General features: G+C 40.6%; 1 protein-coding gene across 5 annotated transcripts in view; it reads right to left on the bottom strand.

The window, feature by feature from the left end:
- rnf144aa (ring finger protein 144aa) overlaps positions 1-26,346 on the bottom strand; it is an 87,519-nt gene that overhangs the window by 51,580 nt on the left and 9,593 nt on the right. For 2 of the 5 annotated variants that reach the window (XM_073056858.1, XM_073056856.1), the window contains exon 2: positions 10,270-10,393. The exons of 2 other annotated variants lie outside the window; for them this stretch is intronic. The gene's annotated coding sequence lies outside the window, so the exon portion shown is untranslated. Of the gene's footprint in view, positions 1-10,269; positions 10,394-14,885; positions 14,939-26,346 lie in introns of all 5 variants that reach the window. One more of the 5 variants, XM_073056857.1, reaches the window with a different exon arrangement.

A 26,346-nucleotide genomic window follows, 5' to 3' on the forward strand; every position in this document is an offset into this window, starting at 1 on the left:
AGGTAAATTGAAGGGATTAAAGGCAGATAAATCCCCAGGGCCAGATGATCTGCATCCCAGAGTGCTTAAGGAAGTAGCCCAAGAAATAGTGGATGCATTAGTGATAATTTTTCAAAACTCCTTAGATTCTGGATTAGTTCCTGAGGATTGCAGGGTGGCTAATGTAACCCCACTTTTTTAAAAAGGAGGGAGAGAAAAACCAGGGAATTATAGACCGGTGAGTCTGACATCGGTGGTGGGGAAAATGCTGGAGTCGGTTATCAAAGATGTGATAACAGCACATTTGGAAAGAGGTGAAATCATCGGACCAAGTCAGCATGGATTTGTGAAAGGAAAATCATGTCTGACAAATCATAGAATTTTTTGAAGATGTAACTAGTAGAGTGGATTGGGGACAGCCAGTGGATGTGGTATATTTAGATTTTCAAAAGGCTTTTGACAGGGTCCCACACAGGAGATTAGTGTGCAAACTTAAAGCACACGGTATTGGGGGTATGGTATTGATGTGGATAGAGAATTGGTTGGCAGACAGGAAGCAAAGAGTGGGATTAAATGGGACCTTTTCAGAATGGCAGGTAGTAACTTGTGGGGTACCGCAAGGCTCAGTGCTGGGACCCCAGTTGTTTATAATATATATTAATGATTTAGACGAGGGAATTAAATGCAGCATCTCCAAGTTTGCGGATGACACGAAGCTGGGCGGCGGTGTTAGCTGTGAGGAGGATGCTAAGAGGATGCAGGGTGACTTGGATAGGTTAGGTGAGTGGGAAAATTCATGACAGATGCAACTTAATGTGGATAAAGTGAGGTTATCTACTTTGGTTGCAAGAACAGGAAAATAGATTATTATCTGAATGGTGGCCGATTAGGAAAAGGGGAGATGCAACGAGACCTGGGTGTCATTGTACACCAGTTATTGAAGGTGGGCATGCAGGTACAGCAGGCAGTGAAAAAGGCAAATGGTATGTTGGCATTCATAGCAAAAGGATTTGAGTACAGGAGCAGGGAGGTTCTACTGCAGTTGTACAAGGCCTTGGTGAGACCGCACCTCGAGTATTGTATGCAGTTTTGGTCCCCTAATCTGAGGAAAGACATTCTTGCCATAGAGGAAGTACAAAGAAGGTTCACCAGATTGATTCCTGGGATGGCAGGACTTTCATATGAAGAAAGATTGGATCGACTAGGCTTATACTCACTAGAATTTATAAGATTGAGGGGGGATCTTATTGAAACGTATAAAATTCTAAAGGGATTGGACAGGCTAGATGCAGGAAGATTGTTTCGGATGTTGGGGAAGTCCAGAACGAGGGGTCACAGTTTAAGGATAAAGGGGAAGCCTTTTAGGACTGAGATTAGGAAAAACTTCTTCACACAGAGAGTGGTGAATCTGTGGAATTCTCTGCCACAGGAAACAGTTGAGGCCAGTTCATTGGTTATATTTAAGAGGAAGTTAGATATGGCCCTTGTGGCTAAAGGGATCAGGGGGTATGGAGAGAAAGCAGGTACAGGGTTCTGAGTTGGATGATCAGCCATGATCATACTGAATGGTGGTGCAGTCTCAAAGGGCCGAATGGCCTACTCCTGCACCTATTTTCTATGTTTCTATGTTTCAAATGAGAGAGCAAGTCAAAGGGCAAGATAATGCGAACATAAGACAAGCAGAAAATGCTGGGGATTAGGCAGCATATTGGAGAGACAATAGACAATAGACAGTAGGTGCAGGAGTAGGCCATTCGGCCCTTCTAGCCAGCACCGCCATTCACTGTGATCATGGCTGATCATACACAATCAGTACCCCGTTCTTGCCCTCTCCCTATATCCCCTGACCCCGCTATCTATAAGAGCTCTATCTAACTCTCTCTTGAATGCATCCAGAGACTTGGCCTCCACTGCCTTCTGGGGCAGAGCATTCCACATATCCACCACTCTCTGAGTGAAAAAGTTTTTCCGCATCTCTGTTCTAAATGGTCTACCCCTTATTCTTAAACTGTGGCCTCTAGTTCTGGACTCACCCATCAGCAGGAACATGCTTCCTGCCTCCAGTGTGTCCAATCCCTTAATAATCATATGTTTCAATCAGATCCCCTCTCATCCTTCTAAATTCCAGTGTATACAAGCCCAGTCGCTCCAATCTTTCAACATATGACAGTCCCGCCATTCCTGGAGTTAACCTTGTGAATCTACGCTGCACTCCCTCAATAGCAAGAATGTCCTTCCTCAAATTTGGAGACCAAAACTGCCCACAATACCCCAGGTGGGGTCTCACCAGGGCCCTGTACAGCTGCAGAAGGACCTCTTTACTCCTATACTCAATTCCTCTTGTTATAAAGGCCAGCATGCCATTAGCTTTCTTCACTGCCTGCTGTACCTGCATGCTTGTTTTCATTGACTGATGTACAAGAACACCTAGATCTCGTTGTACTTCCCCTTTTCCTAACTTGTCTCCATTTAGATAGTAATCTGCCTTCCTGTTCTTGCCACCAAAGTGGATAACCTCACATTTATCCACATTAAACTGCATCTGCCATACATTTGCCCACTCACCCAACCTGTCCAAGTCACCCTGCATTCTCATAACATCCTCCTGACATTTCACACTGCCACCCAGCTTTGTGTCATCGGCAAATTTGCTAATGTTACTTTTAATCCCTTCATCTAAATCATTAATGCATATTGTAAACAGCTGCAGTCCCAGCACTGAACCTTGCAGTACCCCACTGGTCACAGCCTGCCATTCCGAAAGAGACCCATTAATCGCTACTCTTTGTTTCCTGTCAGCCAGCCAATTTTCAATCCATGTCAGTACTCTGCCCCCAATACCATGTGCCCTAATTTTGCCCACTAATCTCCTATGTGGGACTTTATCAAAAGCTTTCTGGAAGTCCAGGTACACTACATCCACTGGCGGTCCCTTGTCCATTTTCATAGTTACATTCTCAAAAAAAACCAGAAGATTAGCCAAGCATGATTTTCCCTTCATAAATCCATGCTGACTCGGACTGATCCTTCTACTGCTATCCAAATGTGTCGTAATTTCCTCTTTTATAATTGACTCCAGCATCTTTCCCACCACTGACGTCAGGCTAACCGGTCTATAATTCCTTGTTTTCTCTCTGCCTCCTTTCTTGAAAAGTGGGACAACATTAGCCACCCTCCAATCAGCAGGAACTGTTCCTGAATCTATAGAACATTGGAAAATGATTACTAATGCTTCCACGATTTCTAGAGCCACCTCTTTAAGTACCCTGGGATGCAGACCATCAGGTCCCGGGGACTTACCAGCCTTCAGACTCAACAGTCTATCCAACACCGTTTCTTGCCTAATATAAATTTCCTTCAGTTCATCCTTTACCCTAGTTCCTTTGGCCACTATTACATCTGGGAGATTGTTTGTGTCTTCCCTAGTGAAGACAGATCCAAAGTACCTGTTCAACTCGTCTGCCATTTCCTTGTTCCCCATAACAAATTCACCCGTTTCTGTCTTCAATGGCCCAATTTTGGTCTTAACTATTTTTTTGCTATTCACATACCTAAAGAAGCTTTTACTATCCTCCTTTATATTCTTGGCTAGTTTACCTTCGTACCTCATTTTTTCTTGGCGTATTGCCTTTTTTGTTATCTTCTGTTGCTTTTTAAAAGCTTCCCAGTCCTCCGGTTTCCCCACTCATCTTTGCTATGTTATACTTCTTCTCTTTTATTTTTATACTGCCCTTTACTTCCCTCGTCAGCCAAGGCCGTCCCTTACTCCCCTTACGATCTTTCTTCCTCTTTGGAATGAACTGATCCTCCACCTTCTGCATTATTCCCAGAAATACTTGCCATTGTTGTTCCACTGTCTTCCCTGCTAGGGTATTGTTCCATTGACCTTTGGCCAGCTCCTCACTCATAGCTCCATAGTTCCCTTTGTTCAACTGTAATACTGACACATCCGATTTTCCCTTCTCCTTCTCAAATTATAGGTTAAAACATATCATATTATGGTCCCTACCTCCTAATGGTTCCTTTACCTCGAGGTCCCTGATCAAATCTGGTTCATTGCACAACACTAAATCTAGAATTGCCTTCTCCCTGGTAGGCTCTAGTACAAGCTGTTCTAAGAATCCATCTCGGAGGCACTCCACAAACTCCCTTGCTTGGGGTCCAGTACCATTCTGATTCTCCCAGTCTACCTGCATGTTGAAATCCCCCATGACAACTGTATCATTACCTTTGCGACATGCCAATTTTAACTCTTCATTCAACTTACACCCTACATCCAGACTACTGTTTGGGGGCCTGTAGATAACTCCCATTAGGGTCTTTCTACCCTTAGAATTTCTCAGTTCTATCCATACTGACTCTACATCCCCTGATTCTATGTCCCCCCTCACAAGGGACCGAATATCATTCCTCACCAACAGAGCCACCCCACCCCCTCTGCCAGTCAGTCTGTCCTTTCGATAAGATGTATATCCTTGAATATTCATTTCCCAGGCCCTGTCCGCTTGAAGCCATGTCTCTGTTATTCCCACATCATACTTGCCAATTTCCAACTGAGCCTCAAGCTCATCTACTTTATTCCTTATACTTCGTGCATTCATATACAATACTTTTAATTCGTTACTCCCCTCTCCTTTCATATCAATTCCTATTTCACTTGGCCATACTGTATGATCTCTTCTTGAGCTTTTTACTCCATTGATTCTGTTGTCCTTGTTAACTTTTCTTATTTTCACTTTCCCTTTAACTCCATCCTTATATTTCCAGTTCATCCCCTCCCCCCCACTACTTAGTTTAAACACATTCGTGTTGCAGTGGCAAACCTGTCTGCCAGAATGCTGGTCCCCCGCCTATTAAGGTGCAACCTGTCCCTTTTGTACAATTCATCCCTACCCCAAAACAGATCCCAGTGGTCCAAGAATGTAAATCCTTGCTTCCTGCACCAGTTCCTCAGCCACACATTCAGATCCATTATCTCCCTGTTCCTGCCCTCTCCAGCATGAGGAACTGGAAGCAAACCAGAGATAACCACCCTGGAAGTCCTGCTTTTCAGCCTTCTTCCGAGTTCTCTGAAGTCCTGCTGCAGAATGTCCTTCCTCTTCTTCCCGATGTCATTTGTGCCAACATGCATTATCACTTCCGGCTGCTCACCTTCACCCTTAAGGATTCCCTGCAATCAGTCCATGATGTCCTGGATCCTAGCACCAGGGAGGCAACACACCATCCTTAAATCTCGCCTGTTGCCGCAGAAACCCCTTTCTGTACCTCTTACTATGGAGTCCCCTACTACCACGGCTCTTCCTGATGTCTGACTCCTCGACAAAGAGAAAAACACATGTATTGTTTTATGTCAGTGATCTTGTAGCAAATTAAGATATGGGCATGGGAAAGTACAGTATAAACAAGATCATTAAGTGTATTGGAACTGAGACACTCCCAAGGTTCCAGGAAAAAATTCAAAGTGGTGCTGCCCTCTCTGTAAAGTAAAAGGTGCTGGTGATTAACAGATATTTTAAAAAACTATAGTTTTATAGATTAGATAAAGAGATGTATCTCCATTGGTATTTAGTCCAAAATCTAAACATGGAAGCAAATAAAAAAACTGCTGAAAATCTGAAAATGTTAGAAATACTTAGTAGACAATCAACATTTATGACAAGCACAGAAGTAATGTTTCTCTTGCTCTGAAAGGGCATTATTGGAAATGCTTACTGTCTGCACACCAGTACCGCCTTGTGTGTGGAGTTCACTGGTGACAATTTTGGTGTAGCAGACAGCAGAGAGACTCCTCTCTAGCTCCTTCAACTGGCTTTATCTCCTCTCTAAGAGGCAGTCACTATTACAGTGTATTTGAGGACCAATGGCTCTTCAGTTTTTGTTTTTATGTTAGAGTGCCTTATTTGTCAATCCCAAGAGATTGAAGGAGAGATTGATCCAGTTTTGTGGATCCTGAGGTAATGGTAAGGTCAATGTGTAACTCCCACACTCTGACCGGAAGAGTAGATGGGAGACATTACATTCTTTCACATTTTACACTGGGCTGCCACTTTTTCAGTCAAGAAGCTCAAGGTCTTCAGCATCATACCTCACGCTCTTCTCCATTTTGTTCAATCACTGACCTGGGATGAGTCAGCAAGAATGTGACATCTTTTCCATTGAGGTTTGGGAAGAATTCAAGTGTATCCTCTGATCTCTTGCCACGACAGCTCGCAGCAGGGTCTATGTTTCAGGACTTTGGTGTTGAGGATGCAAATGTTGTAGTCAGGCCAATGAACCCAGTGAAGTACAAGGAGCAATCCACATTTTCCAGCTTCTCCTTGTGGACCCCAACTGTCGTAGGGCATTGTTGGTCAATGGGAACTGCCTTCTAGAAAAACTTTGTTTCACCAGCATTGAATGCAATGGTTAGGGTTATGTGCATGTTGCGCATGTTTACATGACCAAATGGTTGATGACATGCGTTCAGTCTCTGAATAAATGCTAGTATCTGTATTCTGCACTCAAAATCTAATAAATCTCTCAGAATGGATGCATGGTGAAGATCATGTCCACTGTGACACAAGGCTGCTAGAATCTCCATGGAACCTCCATTGGAACCACTGGGAGAAAACAATCGAGGACAACTTTTCTACAGCAGAAAGCAGGGAGACCGCTGTCTGGTTTCTGCAACCAGACGTATCTCCTTTCTTGGATATTGTCACTATTATGGCACCTGTGGGATCCATCAGCATGTGCTTTACTTCCTATACATGGGAGGTGACATCAATAAATTTGTGAATTTATAACTTCAGTAGGAATATTATCTGTACCTGAGGTGGTGGTGTTTTTTTGTCATAAGCCCTCTTAGATTCTTGCCCATCAAATGTGTCAGCAAAGTTGGACTGATTAATGCAACAAGTCCTGGGTGCTCATGTCAAGGACAATCAGACTAGAAGAGTTGCTCGCAAAGTGTTTCCTCCAAGGAGTATTCACCTCCTCTCCATTTGTCCCTGACACTGCAGAAGAATCCAGATATATAATAATAGTGAGTTAGTTGCTGACCTCCTGTGCACTTTGCTCCCACCATGAGTTGGCTGTTGTAACTCCGCCCTCAGATGTCCGTAACCTTGAATATTTTCCAGTCCAAGGAAGCACTGCACGGCTCCTGTATCTCTTGGTCATTCTCACAGAACCAGTCCTGGAGTGTTCTGATAAATAAACCAAGAGTCTCCTCACAGGAGCTAATTGAAGTGGACTTCAGGGCAGACTAAACACAATGTACACGTTACAGCTCATGCTGTTTGGAAGCCGTTCGGCAGAGTCTGAGATGAGACATCTTTGTGAAGTCTTCAAATCCTTGTGCACCTAATGTCTTGCAGGAATTCTTCTGTTGATGCATTTACTTAAGGAGCAAAGGAAGGTAGCACAGCAAATAAAGCAGTGGTTGCTCCAACAGTTACTAGTGCTGACCACAGCATGGGTAGTCTGCTGCTTGTTGTAGGATAGCCTGTACTTGATGTAGAGATACTGCCATGAGATCTTCTGTTCATGTTAATGGAACAACAGGAATTTTGAAAAGAGGTGGACTCTTTCAAAGTTAGCCCACCCTTCATGTCTTGCCAGAGGATTCTATCCTTCACTATTTTCTCAATATAGTGTCACCAACAAAGACTTAGCCTGCTTCCCTCTGGAATGTTGGGCAACTCCCTATTTCTACTAGGATTGAGGTGTATGAACTAATGACTGCAATGTGTTAGTTCCACATCAGGTTGAGCCAAGGGCCGTGAAATGTACACTTTCAGAGATAACCAGACTGGCTCACACTTGAAGACAGTGCTCACCTTACAGCTTATCCTTCAAGCTGGCCATCTCCTGTCCAACTCTCCCAACCCAATGATGTCAATGACAAACATCTGAATTCCCAAGCTATGATTGGAGAGCAATCTTCTATGAATGTCCTGATATTTACAATCATGAACTTCACATTGAAGAATTAAACTTGCCAATATGCGAGTTGGTTTAACGTGGGCTAGATACCACACAGACATGACAGTTAGATCTTAATCCAAAATCGAAGAGTCCAAGGCAGCTGGAGACAAAGCCCTACTGCTTGAATGTTAACACATGTACAATCAGTCATACGCGTCTCTTTCTCAAGACAAATACACTTCTGCTAACTGGAAAGGGAAATAGAAATGAGAAAGAATGTGTTAGTGTTAATGTTAATGTGACACTGCAAATACAGTAAAAACAGGAAATAAGCAATTACAAAGGAGATGCTTGTTTATAAACAGTAGCTGAGATGGGAATAAGAGGAGGCAGAATTTCAAAGGACATAACAGTCTAAATGACTGCAATTCACTGCCATAGCTAAAGCCCTGCCCAATTTCCTTGTGGTCCAAAAATCTTAAAGCCTTAAACATACTCAGAGCATCCACAGCTCTCCAATGAAGAGAACTCCAAAGGTTTAAACCCTCTCTGCAAGCTCAATACTCAATGACTACTCCTCTGTCCCAATATCCCGGATCTCCAGCTCTTTGGAATCCTTTACATTTTAATGAGATCATATCTCATTCATCCAACTTATATTGAGTTAAGGTAAATAAATCTTCATTGGCCTCTATTAAAAGTTGTTGATCTTCAATTCTCCATCAAAGCCATTCTTTCCTGCACAAACTTATTTTGTAGAATATGAAGTACAATTGCACTTTGGAATTAGCACGGATTTACAGTGTTTGTTCCTACGTAACACTCTTCCTGTGGCAGTGTATGACATTTCAAATTTTCATGAGCTGCTCTAATAATAATGATCTCCGAAAATACCCAAATGTGCAATTATAATATATTCACAACATTGGGCATGATCCAAAACATTTCAGGTGCTGTTAAGTTCTGCAGATATTTCTACCATTTTCTATTTTTACTCTGTCAAATTTGAACTCAATACTAGAGGCCACCAAAAATAAACTTGACATCAACCATTCCACATTGTTTTTGAACGACTGAAATACAGAATGTTGGAATAAACTTGTGAAAAAGATGTTAACATTTTATTCTAGTTAATAGGCACAATGTATAAGAAAAGCATTCTCTAAAAATATTCCCGAGAGCATTTTTTTAATTCCTACTTTAACCAAATTTGTTCTTTAAAAATCTAGTTCATTTTCAGAATACTTAACATTTTCAAACCTAGACAAAAGAACACTGATAGATTGTGGCACACCATTCATTCCAAAATATTTTCATAAATTTAATTAATTGAATTTCCTTTTTACAATGAGGCTGAAATATAGATTGATTATAATGTTCCTTTGGGAAAATATGATTTAAAAATTGATTTCCTACTTGGTCATCTTTCAAGATAGGATCATGATGAATATGATGGCCACTCAGTAGTGGCTTTTCAGCATCAGCAAATTTTGTTCCAACTTCAAAAGTAATCCATTCAAAACCCATTCCAACACAAACTACATATGCCTCAAAATACATTCATGGTTGACAGTGGTAAACGTTGTGTAAAGTAAGTATGCTGAACTCAGTTTGCAAAATTCATTCCATTAACTTCCTTCAATGAATTATCAGAAGTTGTATGCCGTGTGCTGATATTGCTATAGTAATATTACTGTATATCGTTAGTACCACTGAAAAGGAATGAATTTCCAAGCAACAGCCTTTCTGATGAATATCCTTCCTCTTCTATTTCTTAGCCAGGAATTAGAGGTCACAAAATGTAAAGATTTAAGTTGTTACATTCCCTGTTCAGTAACAACATACTTCTCACTGGCATTCTCAGCTTGAAATACTTTTTGCCAGCTGTTCAATGGCAGGTTAATTTTTAGACAGCTATTCTGCACAATCCAACTTTGTTTAATATGGCAATCAGGTATAAAATTACCCCAAACCTTTTAACAGTCAAAAGAACAGCAATTCCAATTTCAATAACAAAGCTTCACCTCTCTTCTCCACAATAACCAAAAGCAATTTCCAGAATCAAACCAGAGTAGAAGTCGCAGCTTTACACTTTTCAATTGTCTTCAATTGAAAATAACAGACATGAAACAATTTGAAAGTCTAAGGGACCTTTGAAATTTTCATTATTAGGACCTTATCAGTTCTCCATATGCTCCCTATCAAACATACTTGTATTGGGGAAACTACAAAGCAGACCAAGAAACCTATGTATTTAAATTTAGCAAGTTACTGTATGATCAGACTACAAAGACCGTTAGAATGTAAATTGGATTACAATGAATGAAGAGAATTGCTGTCTGCAGTCAACATATTAAAAAAGAGACTTAAGAGATGCATTACCTCTTATTCCACTACTGAACAACGTCCTTCCGGTAAATGGCAAAGGTGCACAGCACGAAGCCCACTTGCTGATCCATTGCTCTGATGCACTGTTTAATAACTCAAAGAAACTGTTCCTCCATAGCTGCACGAGAAATACCAATACTGTATAAGAAAAATGTTGCAGGAAAGAAAAGGACATTCAGCTCACAAGCCCCTTTATCTTTCTGACCATCATCTTTTTGAAGGAATTAAATAGGGCAGAAACTAAGAAATTTGATCAGCCCCATTGGTGAATTGCTTCCCAAAGTAAATCCGGGAAGATAAAACAAAATATCAAGCTATCATTTACTAATTACTCTCATCAGTTAACCACAGGTGACATTTCAGAATTAGCTTGCCAGTTAACCAAAAAGACACAGGAATCATAGTAATCTATTAATATTCCAGAATCTGATCATTTGTCTGCTTTCGTCAGGCAGCCAACCCAACAACTATTCTGATATCTTTGAAAAATACTCATCAAGTGAACTAATTGTCCTTGCTGGGAATTTGATTTGCAGCTTCATTACTCTGCACAGAAATAATCGACCCTTTGGGATACTGAGAAGCGCTTTGATGAATGAAGAATTTAATTTATATTGTCAGCTTATCACATAAAGAGTCTAACCATATTTCAAATAATTACGCATGGAATGGCCATTAAACCAATTTAATGCTCAAGTAATTAAATGACAAAAAGTTATCCACCAATAAGGTTGTGGGGCAGCTAACAAATACCAACATCGTAGTTTTGGTTTATGAATACTGTGAAATATAAACGACTTTCAGACAAGTATAAAAATAATGGCTACATTAAATTTTTAACAATTGCCCCATCCAGTACATTCTGGTGTTTAACCTCCACATAAGTAACTGTAGTTCCATGTGACAGTGTGGTTGCATCACCCTTCCACATATATACTTGGCCTTCACAGCTGCCTGTGGCAAAGAATTCCACAGATTCATCACACTCTGGCTAAAGAAATTCCTCTGCATCTCCGTTCCAAAAGGACACCCGTCGATTCTGAGGCTGTGTCCTCTGGTCTTAAAACTCTCCCATCATGGTAAATGTCCTCTCCTCATCCACTCTATCAATGTCTTTCACCAATCAAGGGGTTTCAATGAGGTCACCCCTCATTCTTCTGAATTCCAGCGAATATAAGCCCAGAACCATCAAAAGCTCTTCATGTGACAATCCAGGAATCATTTTTGTGAACGTCCTTTGAACCCTCTCCAGTTTCAGCACATCCTTTCTAAGATAAGGAGTCCAATGTGTTGATACCTCCACTAGAAAGAGCCTCTGGACATCTTAACTGCATTGAAGATTTATAGCGTGAAAGATGTGGTTCAAGTAAGTCTTCACATCTTTCATGGCATTAAGTGTTCTTGAAGGTGGAGCTCAAATATTAGCTGTGCTCACAACCTGCAATTTTCAAATACTTACTAGACCTAGACAATACATACAATCCTACCATTCAAGAGAATAGACAAGACTAGCCAATAAACTACACATTAGATCTTCTAACCCATCAAGTGGAAGATGGTTCTAATTCTCTTCGTTCAAGCCAAATATAACACGCATACAATGCCAGTTTTCTCCCCCCGTGTTCTATTCAGAACAACATGTAAAGTTTGGTGCAACTTCCAGGAATAGAGTTGACAGCTATTGGAACACCCATGGCACCAACACCATTTGGTATGGTGGCGATAACTCTAAGAACAATAAAGCTGATCTATCAGAAATCAGTAGTTCACACCGGATGAAGTTACATTCACAAGCTCTCTTTCACCTCTACAAGCCGCTAATACAGAAGCTGTCACAACCTACGATGTCAAGATCTGGATTGGAGATGCAAAAAACAAAGTAGGGATCCAAAAGCCCTCCACAACTGTTAAAAGGCCACAACTATGCCAAGATCTGGCTTGATTTTACACTTTCTGAATTCAGAAGCTAAGCACTGCTGATGGAATTCTTACAATCCAAGAAGAATTCCCTATTTACATGTGCTTTAAAAAGTATTCACCCTACTTAGAAGTTTTCATCTTTTATTGTTTACAACACTGAATCACAGTGGATTTAAACAACAACACACACAAAATGCACAGTGGATTTAATTTGGCTTTTTTGACACTGATCAACGGAAAAAGACTTTTGTGTCAAAATGAAAACAGATTTCTACAAAGTACCCTAAATTAATTACAAATATAAAACACAAAATAATTGATTGCATAAGTATTCACCCCCTTTAATATTATACAACAAATCATCACTGGTGCAGCCAATTGGTTTTTGATGTCACATAATTAGCTAAATGGAGATGTGTTTTTGGAGATCTCTGTGCAGACATGGTGTTTCAATTAATTATAGTAAAAATACACCTGTATCTGGAAGGTCCAACTGCTGGTGAGTCAGTATCCTGGCAAAAACTACACCATGAAGACAAAAGAACACTCCAAGCAACTCTGTGAAAAGGTTATTGTAAAGCACAAGTCAAAAGATGGATACAAGAAAATCTCCAAGTTACTGAATTACAGTTGGAGTACAGTTAAGTCAATCATCAAGAAATGGAAAGAATATGGCACAGCTGTAAATCTGCCTAGAGCAGGACATCCTCAAAAAATGAGTGTGTGCAAGAAGGGGATGAGTGAGGGAGGCCACTAAGTGGCCTATGACAACTCGGGAGGAGTTACAAGCTTCAGTGACTGAGAAGGGAGAGACTGCATACAACAACTGTTACCCAGGTGCTTCACCAGTCATAGCTTTACTTATGGTATAGTGGTAAAGAGAAAGCCACTGTTGAATTTAAAAAAAACTCACATCAAATCTTGGCAAGAGTTTGCCAGAAGGCATGTTGGAAACTCTGAAATCAGCTGGAAGAAGGTTCTATGGCCTGATGAAACCAAAATTGAGCTTTTTGGCTTTCAGACTAAACGCTATGTTTGGTGTAAGCCAAACACTGCACATCATCAGAAACACACCATCCCTACTGTGAAACGTGGCGATGGTTGCATCATGCTGTGGGGATGCTTCTCTGCAGCAGGTCCTGGAAGGCTTGTGAGGGTAGATGGCAAACTGAATCCAACAAAATATAGGAAATCCTGGAGGAAAACCTGATGCAGTCTGCAAGAGAACTGCAACTTGGGAGGAGATTTGTTTTCCATCAAAACAATAACTCCAAGCATAAAGCTAAAGCTACACAGGAATGGCTTAAGAACAATAAGTTAGTGCTCTGGAGTGGCCAAGTCCTCAATCCAATTGATAATTTCTGGCTGGACTTGAAAATTGCTGTTCACACACAATCCCCATGCAATCTGACAGAGCTTGAGCAGTTCTGTAAAGAAGATTGGGGAAAAATTGCAGTATTCAGATGCACAAAGCTGAGAGAGATGATATCCACACAGACTAAAGTCTGTAATTGCTGCCAAAGGTGCAACTACTAAATACTGATTTGAAGGGGGCGAATACTTATGCAATCAATTATTTTGTGTTTCACATTTGCAATCAATTTAAATCACTTTGTAAAGATCTGTTTTCACTTTGAGACGATTCTTTTCCTGTTGATCTGTGTCAAAAACAAATTAAATCCACTGTGATTCAGGGCTATGGGTAATCTTAGGGAATTTCTAAATAAGTACATGTTCAGCACAATATTGTGGGCCAAAGGGCATGTATTGTGCTGTAGGTTTTCTATGTTTCTCTGCTTCTAATGCAATAAAACATGCAGACTTCTGGAGGTGGGGGGGTGAATACTTTTTATAGGCACTGCATGTACCATACCAGAATTCTGAACATTGAAAAGGTGCAAATATATTAAAATACACTCAGTGTATCCCTCAAATTCCTATTAAGTTTTATTATTTCAATATTAAAGGTTTTTTCTCTTTTTAGAGGTTATGAAACATGTAAGAGGGTAAAGATTAAATCAAATGTTTTACAGCAACAAGTATTTGAAAAGAAACACAACCTCTAGTTCTTTAGATATAGTGGAATGCAGTCATTTATCAGTGATAGTGTGGAACAGGCCCTTCTGGCCCAATGAGCTGCACTACACAACACTACCCAAATCACAGGACAATTAACAATGACCAATCAACCTACATCTTTGCACTGTGGGAGGAAACCAGAGCTATCAGAGGAAACATACACAGTTCATGGAGGGACGTCTAACCCAAAGAAAATTCTCTATTTCACTGTAGCCCTGTACCCGATGCAGTCACAAGAATACCACTTCATTTGCAATTCTGATGAAACCTATCAGAAATCACTTCAAGACTTTAAGATCATAGATTACACTGGGTTGAAAAATCTGTTAATACATTATTGCAGTGCATACCATTTGTAATAGGATCCAGCACAGTAGGAACACAGGAAATGAAAAAAAAGGTAAAATTTAAATGGGAACCATCAACTAAAGAAAAGAATTAACAACATAAAAACATTCCTCACCAAAATAAACACTGAAAAAAAGGAGAAAATAGTACCAAATCAGATGTCAAGTGGATGTCAGTCGTAGGTAAGATCAAATAGCAATAACATATTTACCTCATAAAGACTGAATAATAAAAATGTTCAAGTAACATTCAGCTATACTGACCCTCATATAGGTTAATCAATCCTGGTCCAACTTTCAAATTAGCTAACTTCTTTCTGGAATGTGAGCACATTAATAGATCACATTTAACATTTTATCTGCTCACTACAATTTAGTTTGTACAGGGACAAGAGAAAGCTTGACTATTTGATTTTGACATCACAAAACAAAATGACATAAGAATTTTACTTCAGAAAATTATAAAAGTGAAATTGTAGAATGATGAGAAAAAAATACAGCTCCAAGTTTTCACAGGATGTTTGCAATGTTATACAATAGGATTTCAATTCGATTAGCTGACACACTTCAGAAGATTTGTAAAATACAGAATAAAATGTAACGAAATCATGCACCTTTAAATTATACCTCAAGGATTTTCCTTGCTCAATTTTAACTTTGCACATAGATAACTCCTACATTTTGGCATTAAAACTTTTTTAATACGAAATTCAACTAGGATACAATAGTTTACGTTCAACAAGCTAAGAGGAGAATATCAGAATTGGATGAAATTTGTTGTTTTGTGGTAGCAGTACAGTGTGAAAACATAAAATTCTATGAATTACATAATAAATACCTAAAAAATGAGATTGTTGTTGGATTCTGATGTTGGGTTCTTTTACAAGTTAGAAAAGAGGCACAACACTTGTTTCTTCATAAACAGTTTATTAAGTGTTGATAAAACAAAGGAAACAGAAACTCTTGGAGAAGCCTTAAAGACAAGTGACGAACTTGATAAGATGGTGCCCGGCATGGAGCAGCTATCTTTATACTACAGAGATAAGGAAAATTCCAATCAAGTTTGTAGAAAAGTGTCAACCAATGAGAAAGCACTTATTCAAATAATCCAGAACAAAGAATCATACCTTGTATAGCAACTAGAGGCATATTAAACTGTTACATGCAAATAAGACTTATGTAAAATACAAGCAGAAAACTAACTGTTAATCTACAAATAAAATAACAATTAAACAGTCTAATCTAAGAATTAAATAGTCAGATCCAACATAGTATTCATGGACCATTCAGAAATCTGAAGGCAGAGAGGAAGAAGCTGTAAAAGCAGGTCCTAAATTGTTGAGTATTGGTCTTCAAGCTCCTGTACTTACTCCCCAAAGGTAGCAAACAGAATAGGCATGTCCCAGATGGTGAGGGTCCTTAATGTTGGATGCCGCCTTCTTCGGGCACTACCTCTCGGAGAAGTGCAGAGGGTTGTGCCTGTGTTGGACCTAATTGAGGCTATAGCTTGCCTCTTGCAATCTTCTGCATTGGAGGCTCCATACCAGGCTGTGATGTCCTCCACCATATATATAGAAATCTGAGAGTCTTTGGTGACATACCCAATCTCCACAAATGCCTAATTAAGTTGATCATAGAATCATAGACACAAAACAATAACTGCCACAAAATGCTGCTGCATACTGCCTCTACTATTAAAGTAGCCTGTTAGTTAAATAGTCAGGCAAGCTGTTATCACACCATTGGGAAAGCTCTCATAATTATGTTCACGTTATTTGCATCTGGGCAAAAGTATTTAGTAAGGATCATTGTTAAACCATACGATTTCCAAAGGCATGTTCACATACAGGTAGTCACGATAAGTGGCTTGTATTAAAATAATTAATGGCAGTAATCATCCCCCTCACACCTCCTCTGTTCACATGCCATCGCACTCATTATTTCCTAAGTAGGCACTTTACAGAAATTCTAAACAGTACTGAAACACAAACATGTTAATGTTTGACGAGCACCACATTTCAGTCTGGTGGCGTGGAATTTTCCTGTCATGCATTATTTATGAAGAAAATAATTCCACTGAACAACTCAATTACTGTTGAGCCAGCTGCTATCGATTCAATGTGCAACTGCATTTTGCTGCAAGAGGGAAAGAAAATTAAGTGTGCACACCAATTCACACTTTCATCTAGCATTCCATTTTTGGTGCTAATTTCAATTTAGACTACTAGCATTTACATAAACACAAGAAATCCCGCAAGTGCTGGAAATCCAGAGCAACACACATAAAATGTTGGAGGAACTCAGCAGGTCAGGAAGCATCAATGGAAATGAATAAACATTTGATGCTTCAGAACAAGACCTTTCACCAGGACGGGAAAAGAAGGGAGAATAAGAAGGCGGTGGGAGGGGGAAGAGGACAAGTTCAACAGTGATAGGTGAAGCCAGGTGGTAGTGTGGGTGGGGGGGGGGGGAGTGAATGAAGTAAGAACCTGGGGGATGATAAGTGGAAAAGGCAAAAGGCTGGAGAATAAATCTGATAGAAGAGGTGAGTGTATCACGGGAAAAAGGGGAGGAGGGGAAGCACTGGAGGAGGTGATAGGTAGGTGAAGAGGCCAGAGTGGGAAAATGAAGAGGGAAGGGGGAGAGGAAAAAATTACTGGAAGTTGGAGAAATTGACATTTCTGCCATCAGGTTGGAGGCTACCTAGACAGAATATGAGGCATTGCTCCTCCAACTTTCACAAGTTCAAGTCACTGCAAAGAACAGAAATGAAGCACAATGACTTCTGAAGACCCTTAACTAGTTACCAGGGCTGTAACCAGTGACTTGCCAACAAAACAGCAACATGTTAATGATCACACAACATCTTTTGATGATGCTGACTTATGGATAATCACCAGCTAAGATGTTCTCCTTTGAATAGTTCCACAACACCCCTCAAATCATTTTGCCTGATAACATGAATAAACCCAGTTACCAACCTTATCCTCTGTGTTAAAAGAAATAGATCTTTTCTATCCAACCTACCGGGTATATGCTTTTCTGATCACTTTATACATTCAATTAAATCACCATTGTCTCGCCTGTTCCAAAGATCCTAAACAACTCCAACCATGGAAATATCAGAGTAAATCTCGTGCAAAAAAACAAATGTAACGCGCTGTAAGGTTTTACTGCTAATGTAATGGTTTCTCTGTAGTAGCAATGTTTGGGTTATGACTAGAGATATCAGGGCTTCGGCATGTGGGGCTATCCAATGAAACAGATGTTGTTCCTTCTTGTGGGTCTGGGAGCAGGGATTTCACGGTGTTTTGCCGGGAAGAGATGAGCAGAGAAGACACGAATGGAGAGAGTTGGTAGACCATCCGACGGAGTGGACTTGGAGTGAGGGTTTGAGGAGGTACACTCGGAGGAGGTTGGTGGGAAACCCATGGACTGAACCGTGAGCTCCAACATTGCACGTTAGACTGCTTCATGAAAATGGACCCTTTTCTTTTGTTTTTTTACTAACCATATAGTCAAATTAAGAATTATAAAGCTCAATCATTTAATCGCATATTGTGTACTGTTTGTTATTTTGTGGTACTGATTTGTAACAGGACACATCACACAGCATCCACCCAAACAAGATTTCTTAAGTTTGGCTGGGCCGAGGGCGGTCTTCCCCTAGATTAAGCTGCTAGTCGAACCGGGAGTTACACAAAATGCTGCAGGAACTGACTGGATAAAGTAGCATTAATGGGAGGAAACAGATTGTCTATGTTTCGGGTCAAGACCCTGCATAGGTACGTGAAATCGGATAATTCCTCCCTCACCCCACACCTCGCCTCACTGATTTGCTCCAGCAATTAGTTTTTTTGGGTCCAGATTCTAGCAAAAAAATTGGCTATGGTTCTCCAAACTTTTCCCAGCAATGACCAACATTTAGCATTGTATCAATGCTGTTACTTAACGAGGACTTTATAATCTTGGTGTGATTAACCTTTTCCCATTCCCCATCATCTGCTGCCATTGTCAGGGATCTATGGAAATGCACTCCAAGGATCCTCTGCACTTTTCAACATCCTAATGTATTAACTCACAGTTCTTTGGACAAAATTTCATTAGCAACCTACCATGCCTGTGCCCATTGGTCTTATCTTCAGTCTTTTGTCCTCAGACGTACCCATACATGTAAAATCTCCAAATTCACTCATCATCCACCTGATGTTAAAGTCAACTATATTTTTCTTCTAAATTTCAACCTTACATTTTCTACATTCCTCTAGGTTTTATTCAATATTGAGTTCTAGGTATCAGACATAAACTCTATTTATTTTCCAATACCCTATAATGTATGCATCTCCACACAGAATGGTGCAACAATCTAGAATTGGAGTCCTAACCCATATGGTGGGAACCCTCCTAATCTGAATCTTTACTCCCACTAAGTTCGTTACTGCCCATTATGACACTAGTGCTTAGGGCAGCAATGAAGGTCTTCCATTTCTGGCAGTGTTCGGAACTTCCTTCCTCACGTCAGTAGCTTCCTCTCAGCTTTCACTACTGTCAGTCATTCAAGTCCTGGGTGGAGACTCAAGAATACCGTCACACTCAGATGTAGAATGATTCTTCATGGCTGTTTCTGTAACAATTTTGTTTTACCAGTCAGGGTTGTAGCCCTGAACTGAACCCCTGATCCTGGAAGACCAGTTGACCACTCTTAGTCTGGCCTCTACCCTTTGACCTGTTTGGCATGGGTGACCCTACCAAGAGCCAAAGCATAAAGCCCTGACTTCAGCCAACATAGCTCTCTGGGTCCTTGGCAGTATGCAAGCCTCCAAACTCTCTTGGAGGTTTACTCCCATGAAAAAGCTCCTTCAGTCCACTTCTACTAAAATGCATCTTAGACTGGAAAACTTGACCCTTGTGTTTTGGTCTACCTTTATCCATTGACAAATATAATACATTTGCTGAATTACAGTCACTAGCCTCAAAATACACCTTGACAATCTCAATTTAAATTCAGAACTGCTCCCTCTCACGTTTAACTTGTTATGTGCTAATTGAAAGAATGGCTTTTAAGATCTCTGCACCCTCTTCACTGTTACTCTATTTTCTGTCCCAGATAATTAACTGAAATCAATTTTTTCACTACCCAAAGATTTGCTGATAGTATTGTTTTTCCTTCTACCTGACCCTTCCAGGGACTGTAGTACACCTTCAACAAATTACTTCCACTCGTTTTCTCAGTTTAATTACCATAGAGCTCATATTTGTTCATCGTTCAATCATATCATCCTTTTACAGCTGTAATTATTTCCTTAACCAATCCTGTTTCTTCAGCATGGTTTAATTCTGGTCTTTATTTCATACGAAGAACACTGTAAATCAGAAGTTCAGAAGAATGCCACTCCTGCTCCATGTGAAGTTTAAATTCAGTAACAGCTAAAATATCACATGTCCCATCGTTCATTTCTGCCCTCAGTTCTTGGCTTTATTTCCTTCATTCCTTGCATTAAGTATGTGCTGCTAAACACTGCCAAACTGCTGTTACCTTTTCTTCCAAAAGCATTTTTTTTTATCACTTTCCAAAATCACTTCGTTTTCCAAACTTACTTACTAACCTCCAGCTTTCCATAGCATTTCCTCTCTATTCTGCAACTACGCAAGTTCCCATCCCACTGTTAATATAGCAAATCGCAGGTGACTTATACCTCTGTGTGATTTATCCGCTTCAGCACTTTAGCCAGTAGCATTCATATGCCTAAGAAATCTATTATTCTGAGCTCTGATATTTCCTTCAAAACATGTTCAAGTGCAATGGAAGATCCTCATACTTCAAATAAAAATTAATTTTGGATGCCGAATGCAACACACACAAATACGTTATTGAACAAGTAAAAACGCAGAGATTTATTTTCTTATTTATGGAAAGTCATGCGACTTGGGTCTTTGGAGGTGGTGTTGCCTCCGTGTTCCTGCTGCTCTTGCTCTTTAAGATGTTCGAAGATGCACTTTTGGAAATGCAGCTAAAGAATCCCTAATCAGAATATGGGTGGCACACACAGAAATCACACTGGGTCTGCGACAGAGAAAACAAGACACAGCCCACTCAAGTTCACCGATTGAGTACATTAGGCACTGAGTTGTGATATTTTGGTGTTTTGAGCAGCAGCCAGCGATTGGGATTGAAAAACATTTTTAAAAGGTGGGGCAAGTTGAACAGCCATTTTTGGAGTGGACAGTGTTAGTTTTAAGGCTTTAGCTCTTCGAGGCATGAGTGAGAGAAAGCGAAAAGCTGTAGGCAGATTTTTTCCCTAAAGTTTACTTATTGTTTTTCCTTTTTATATTTGCTCACTTAGAACAGTAGGCAGGATAGTTGAATGTTCTTCTTATGGGATACGGGAAGGCACGGAGGCCTCCAGTGTCCCTTACAACTACACATCACAGATGTGCATCCAGCTGCAGCTTCTAACAATCCACATTAAGGAGTTGGAGCTGGAACTTTGTCTAAGGTGCAGGACAAAGGAAACTGGGTGATAGTCAGGAAGGGAAAAGGGGTTAACAGCCAGGGCAGAGTACCCCTGTGGCTATCCACCTCAACAACAGGTATACCACTTTGGATACTGTTGGGGGAATGACCTAGCAGAGGAAAGTCACAGCGGTCAGATCTCTGGAACTGAGTCTGGCCCTGTGACTCAGAAGGGAAGGCAGCAGAAGAGGTAAGCTGTGGTGATGTGGAATTCATTAATTAGGGGAACAGACAGGTGCTTCTGTAGACAAGAACAAGATTCCCAGATGGCTTTTAGAACGGAGATGAGGAGGAATTTTGTCAGCCAAAGAGTGATGAATATATGGAATTCTTTGCCAAAAGGAATTGTGGAGGCCAACTCTTTATGTATATTTAAGGTAGAGTTTGATAGACTTTTGATTGGTCAGGGCATGATGGGATACAGGAAGAAGGCAGGAGATTGGGGCTGAGATGAAATGGCAGAGTAGACTCAATGGGCCAAATGGCCTATTTCTGCTCCAATATGGTCTTATGGTTTGTCGCTTCCCAGGTGCCAGAGTCCAGGATATCTGGGATCAAGACGTCATGATTCTTAAGTGAGGGGATGAATAGCCAGTGGTTGTAGTCCATATACATACCAATGGCATGGGTAGGAATCACAGGATTTAGAGGAACAAATTTATAGAGATCAAAAGAAATTTAAGGCTGTTGTTGTAGGTGATTTTAACTTTCCACATATTGACTGGGATTCCCATACCTGTAAAAAGGACTGGATGGGATAGAGTTTGTGAAATATGTTCAGGAAAGTTTTCTTAATCAGTACATACAACTCTCAACGAGAGAGTATGCGATACTTGATTTGCTATTAGGGAATGAGACAGGGCAGGTGACAGAAGTCTGTGCAGGGAAACACTTGTAGTCATAATGGCATTACTTTCAAAGCAAATCTGCAAAAAGATAGGTCTGGTCTGCAGGTCGAGATTCTAAATGGAAGGCGGCCAATTTTGATGATCTGGCAGGTGCGTATTGGGACAGGCTGGTTTCTGGCAACGGTGTACTTGCTAAGTGGAAGGCCTTCAAAAGTGAAATTTTGCGAGTACAAAATTGTATGTCCCTGTCAGAATAAAAGGTAAAGGTAACAAGTGTAGGGAACCTTGGTTTTCAAGAGATATTGAAGACCTGGTTTAAGAAAAAAAAGTACATAGCAAATATAGGCAGATAGGTACACCAAATATGCTTATGAAGCTGGCAGTAAATGTTGTCAGAAGTTACAGCGGCACATCAATAGGATGCAGAACTGGTCTGAAAAGTGGCAGATAAGAGTTCAACCCAGATAAGTGTGAAGTGGTTCATTTCGGTAGGTAAAATTTGAAGACAGAATATAATATCAATGGTAAGACTCTTACCATTGTGGAGAATCAGCAAGATCTTAGGGTCCATGTCCATAGAACACTCAAAGCTGCTGGCAGTGTTGTTAAGAAGGCATATGGTGTGTTGGCCTTCATCATCTGTGGGACTGAGTTTAAGAGCTGTGTGGTAATGTTACAGCTATAGATGACCTTGATTAGACCCCACTTAGGGTACTGTGTCCAGTTCTGGTCATCTCACTACAGGAAGGATGTGGATACATAGAGAGAGAATGCAGAGGAGATTTACAAGGATGTTGCCTGGATTGGGGAGCCTGCCAATTAGAATAGGTTGAGTAAACTCGGCCTTTTCTCCTTGGAGCGTTGCAAGATGAGAGGTGACCTGATAGAGGTGTATAAGATGATGAGGGGCATTGATCAAGTGGATAGCCAGAGGCTTTTTCCCCAGGTTGAAATGTAAGAGAAGGGAGTAAAGTTTTAAGGTGCTTGGAAATAGATAAGGCAGATGTCAGAGGTGAGTTTCTCACACAGGGAGTGGTGGCTACATGGATACGATAGGGTCTTTTAAGAGACTCTTAGATAGGGACGTGGAGCTTAGAAAATAGAGGGCTATGCAATAAGAAAGAGGCCCCATGTGCCACCTAGGCACTAAGGGTTCAGAGAGAGATGCAGTAAGAAAGTTCTAGGCAGTTTCTAAAGTAGGTTATATGGTCTGCACATTGTGAGCAGAAGGGCCTGTAATGTGCTGTAGATTTCTAGGTTTCTATGTTTTTTCTATGTCTACTTGGACTTTTGCAAAGTATTTGACAAGGTCCCTGCAGTGAGGTTGGTCAAGAAGGTTCAGTCACTCGGCATTCAAGATGAAGTAGTAAATTGGATTAGATGTTGGCTTTGTGGAAGAAGCCAGACAATGCTAGAACATGGTTGCCTCTCTAACTAGTGAAGTACCGCAGGGATCGGTGCCTGATCCATCGCTATTGATCATCTATATCTGAATGATAATGTGTTTAAGTGGATCAGCAAATTTGCAGATGACACCAAGATTGGGGGTGTAGTGGACAACGAGGAAGACTATCAGAGCTTGCAGTTGGATCTGGACTGGCTGGTAAAATGGGCTGAAAAATGGTAGATGGAATTGAATGCAGAAAAGTGCAGGCGTGCTGCACTTGGGTAGAACCAACCAGAGTAGGTCTTACACAATGAATGGTGGGGCACTAAAGAGTACTGTAGAACAAAGATCTGGGAATACAGATTCATAATTGGTAGATAGGGTTATAAAGAAAGCTTTTGGCACTTGGCCTTCATAAATAATAGTATTGGGTAAAGGAGATGGGATGTCATGTTGAAGTTGAAAGTGATGCCTAATTTGGAGTATTCTGTGCAGTTACCTGCCTGCAGGAAAGATGTAAATAAGGTTGAAAGAGAAAATTTACAAGGACGTTACTGGGACTAGAGGGCCTGAGTTATAGGAAAGATTGAATAGATGAGGTCTTTATTTAATGGAATGTAGAAGAAGATTGGGGGGATATTTGACAGAGGCATACAAAATTATGAGGGATATAGATAGGGTAAATGCAAGCAGATTTTCCCACTCAGGTTTGGCAGGATTACAACTAGATGTCATGGGTTAAGTGTGAAAGGTGAAAAGTTTAAGGGAAACACAAAGGGAAACTTCTTCACTCAGAGGATCATGTGGAATGATCTCACAGTGCAAGTGGTTCATGTAAGCTTGATTTCAACCTTTAAAAGAAGTTTTGATAGCAACATGGATAGTAGGGCTAAGGAGGGATATGGTCCCAGTGCAGGATGATGGGAGTAGGCAGTTTAAATGGTTCATCATGGACTAGGTAGGTCAAAGGGCCCGTTTCAGTGCTGTAATTTTCTATGACTCCATGTTTATTGTGATAGGTGGTGCTAATCAACTTGTCTGTTTGTCCTAGTTGGCTTAGCACTTCACGTTAATGGAGATGCCTTCACCTAGTCAAATAGCCTGTACTCTAACACAATCCTGGCATGCCTTGTCAGTGGTGAAAAGGCTTTGGTGAATCAAGAGGTGAGCTTCCTGCCACTGAATATCCAATAAGGTGTCCAATACTTGCTCCGCTGGTCTGGTAAAGTTTCTGGTTAAAGTAATAACCTACCCTTATCCACTATTTTGGTGGCTCTTGACAAAATTGGTGTTACTGAATGTATTGCAAAAATGTCTATATTTTCTACTGATAGAGATGGCCATTATTTGACATTGTGTGACATGAATGGTACCCGTCAACTAATTGGCCTAAGCCCTGAAATTACATAGGTCTTGAAGTAAGAGGGCACAGACTCCATTATCTGGGGAATTATGAATATAATTGAACACACTCACTGAAACTCTCATATGTTAAGCAATGATTACTGGTAAAGAGGCTGGTCATGATTTGGTTTTAGACACTGTCTTGCGGAGTTCTGCATCAAAGCGTTACGGCTGGGAATACTGGCACGCAACACCACAGTCACATCTTTTGTGCGAAATTTATACATCATCAAGTGGAGTGCTTCGTCCAGAGTCCCTGCTGACTTCACTTTTTCCAGGACTTCTTTGTTGCTACACTTGGTCAAAAACTACTATAGTATCAAGAACAAATCACTTTAACTTCAAATTTTGATCAACAACGTGAACCAAGATGTTCTGAAAGCAAAACTGAGCATCCCAGTCTTCCAAGTCCAATGTATAGAATCTCAATCTGTTTGAGTTTCTCTCATAGGACAACTCCTCCAATCCTAGTTTCATCTTGGTGAATCTCCCCTGAACCACCTCCAATGAAATATCGTCATTCCCTCAATAAATTTGTTCACTGTACTCTCAATGTCATCTTGCTACATACGTTGAAATAAGCACTTGAAATTTAGCCTTCTCTATACCTTGGTTGGGATGAGTGGTTCTCCAATCTTGGCAATGAATTTGCAAACATTTAATCACCAGAGGAGGAGACATCATCAGTGTGCTGTTAATTGCATCCTCACAATGCTTGGCCTTTATAGACTTATTAATCAGCTGATTGGTTGTCATCACGGAAACCAATTCTGATGTAGGGAGGGGGTCTTGTTGCTGATTGATTGCATGGTGAACTCTGTGTATTGTGAGCTCTGTGTTCCGGAATTTAGCCTGCAATGGCTTATAAATAAGATTCTCTATTAACTCTTATGCTGCACAAGGGACCCCCAACCATGAGATCATGAGATATAAGAGCGGAAATAGCCTCTTCAACCCATTGAGTCTGTTCCACCATTCCATCATGGCTGATTTATTATCCCTCTCTACCCCACTCTCCTGCCTTTTTTCCATAACCTTTGACGCCCTTACTAATTAAGAACTTAACACCTCCGCTTTAAATAGATGTTCTGACTTGGCCTCCACAGCCATCTGCAGCAATGAATTCCATAGGTTCATTACCCTCTGACTAAAAAATTTCTCCTTGTATTCTGCAGCTATGCCCTCTGGTCTGAAATTCCTCCACTATAAAAAAACATTCTCTCCAAGTCCACTCTATATAAATCTATTCAAGGGGTTTCAATGAGATCCCTCCTCATTCTTCTGAATTCCAGTGAGTACAGGCCCAGAGCCATCAAATGCTCTGCATATGTTAACCTTTTTATTCCCAGGATCATTCTCGTGAACCTCCTCTGGACCCTCTCCAATGCCAGCACATCCTTTCTTCAATAAGGGGCTCAAAACTGCTCACAACACTTCAAGTGCGGTCTGGCCAATGCCTTATAAATCCTCAGCATTATATCCTTGCTTTCATCTACTAGTCCTCTTGAAATAAATGCTAACATCGCACTTGCTTTCCTTACCACTGACTCAATCTGCAAGCTAACATTTAGA

Source organism: Hemitrygon akajei, chromosome 9 (assembly GCF_048418815.1).
Source record: "Hemitrygon akajei chromosome 9, sHemAka1.3, whole genome shotgun sequence".
Taxonomy (NCBI): Eukaryota; Metazoa; Chordata; class Chondrichthyes; order Myliobatiformes; family Dasyatidae; genus Hemitrygon; species Hemitrygon akajei.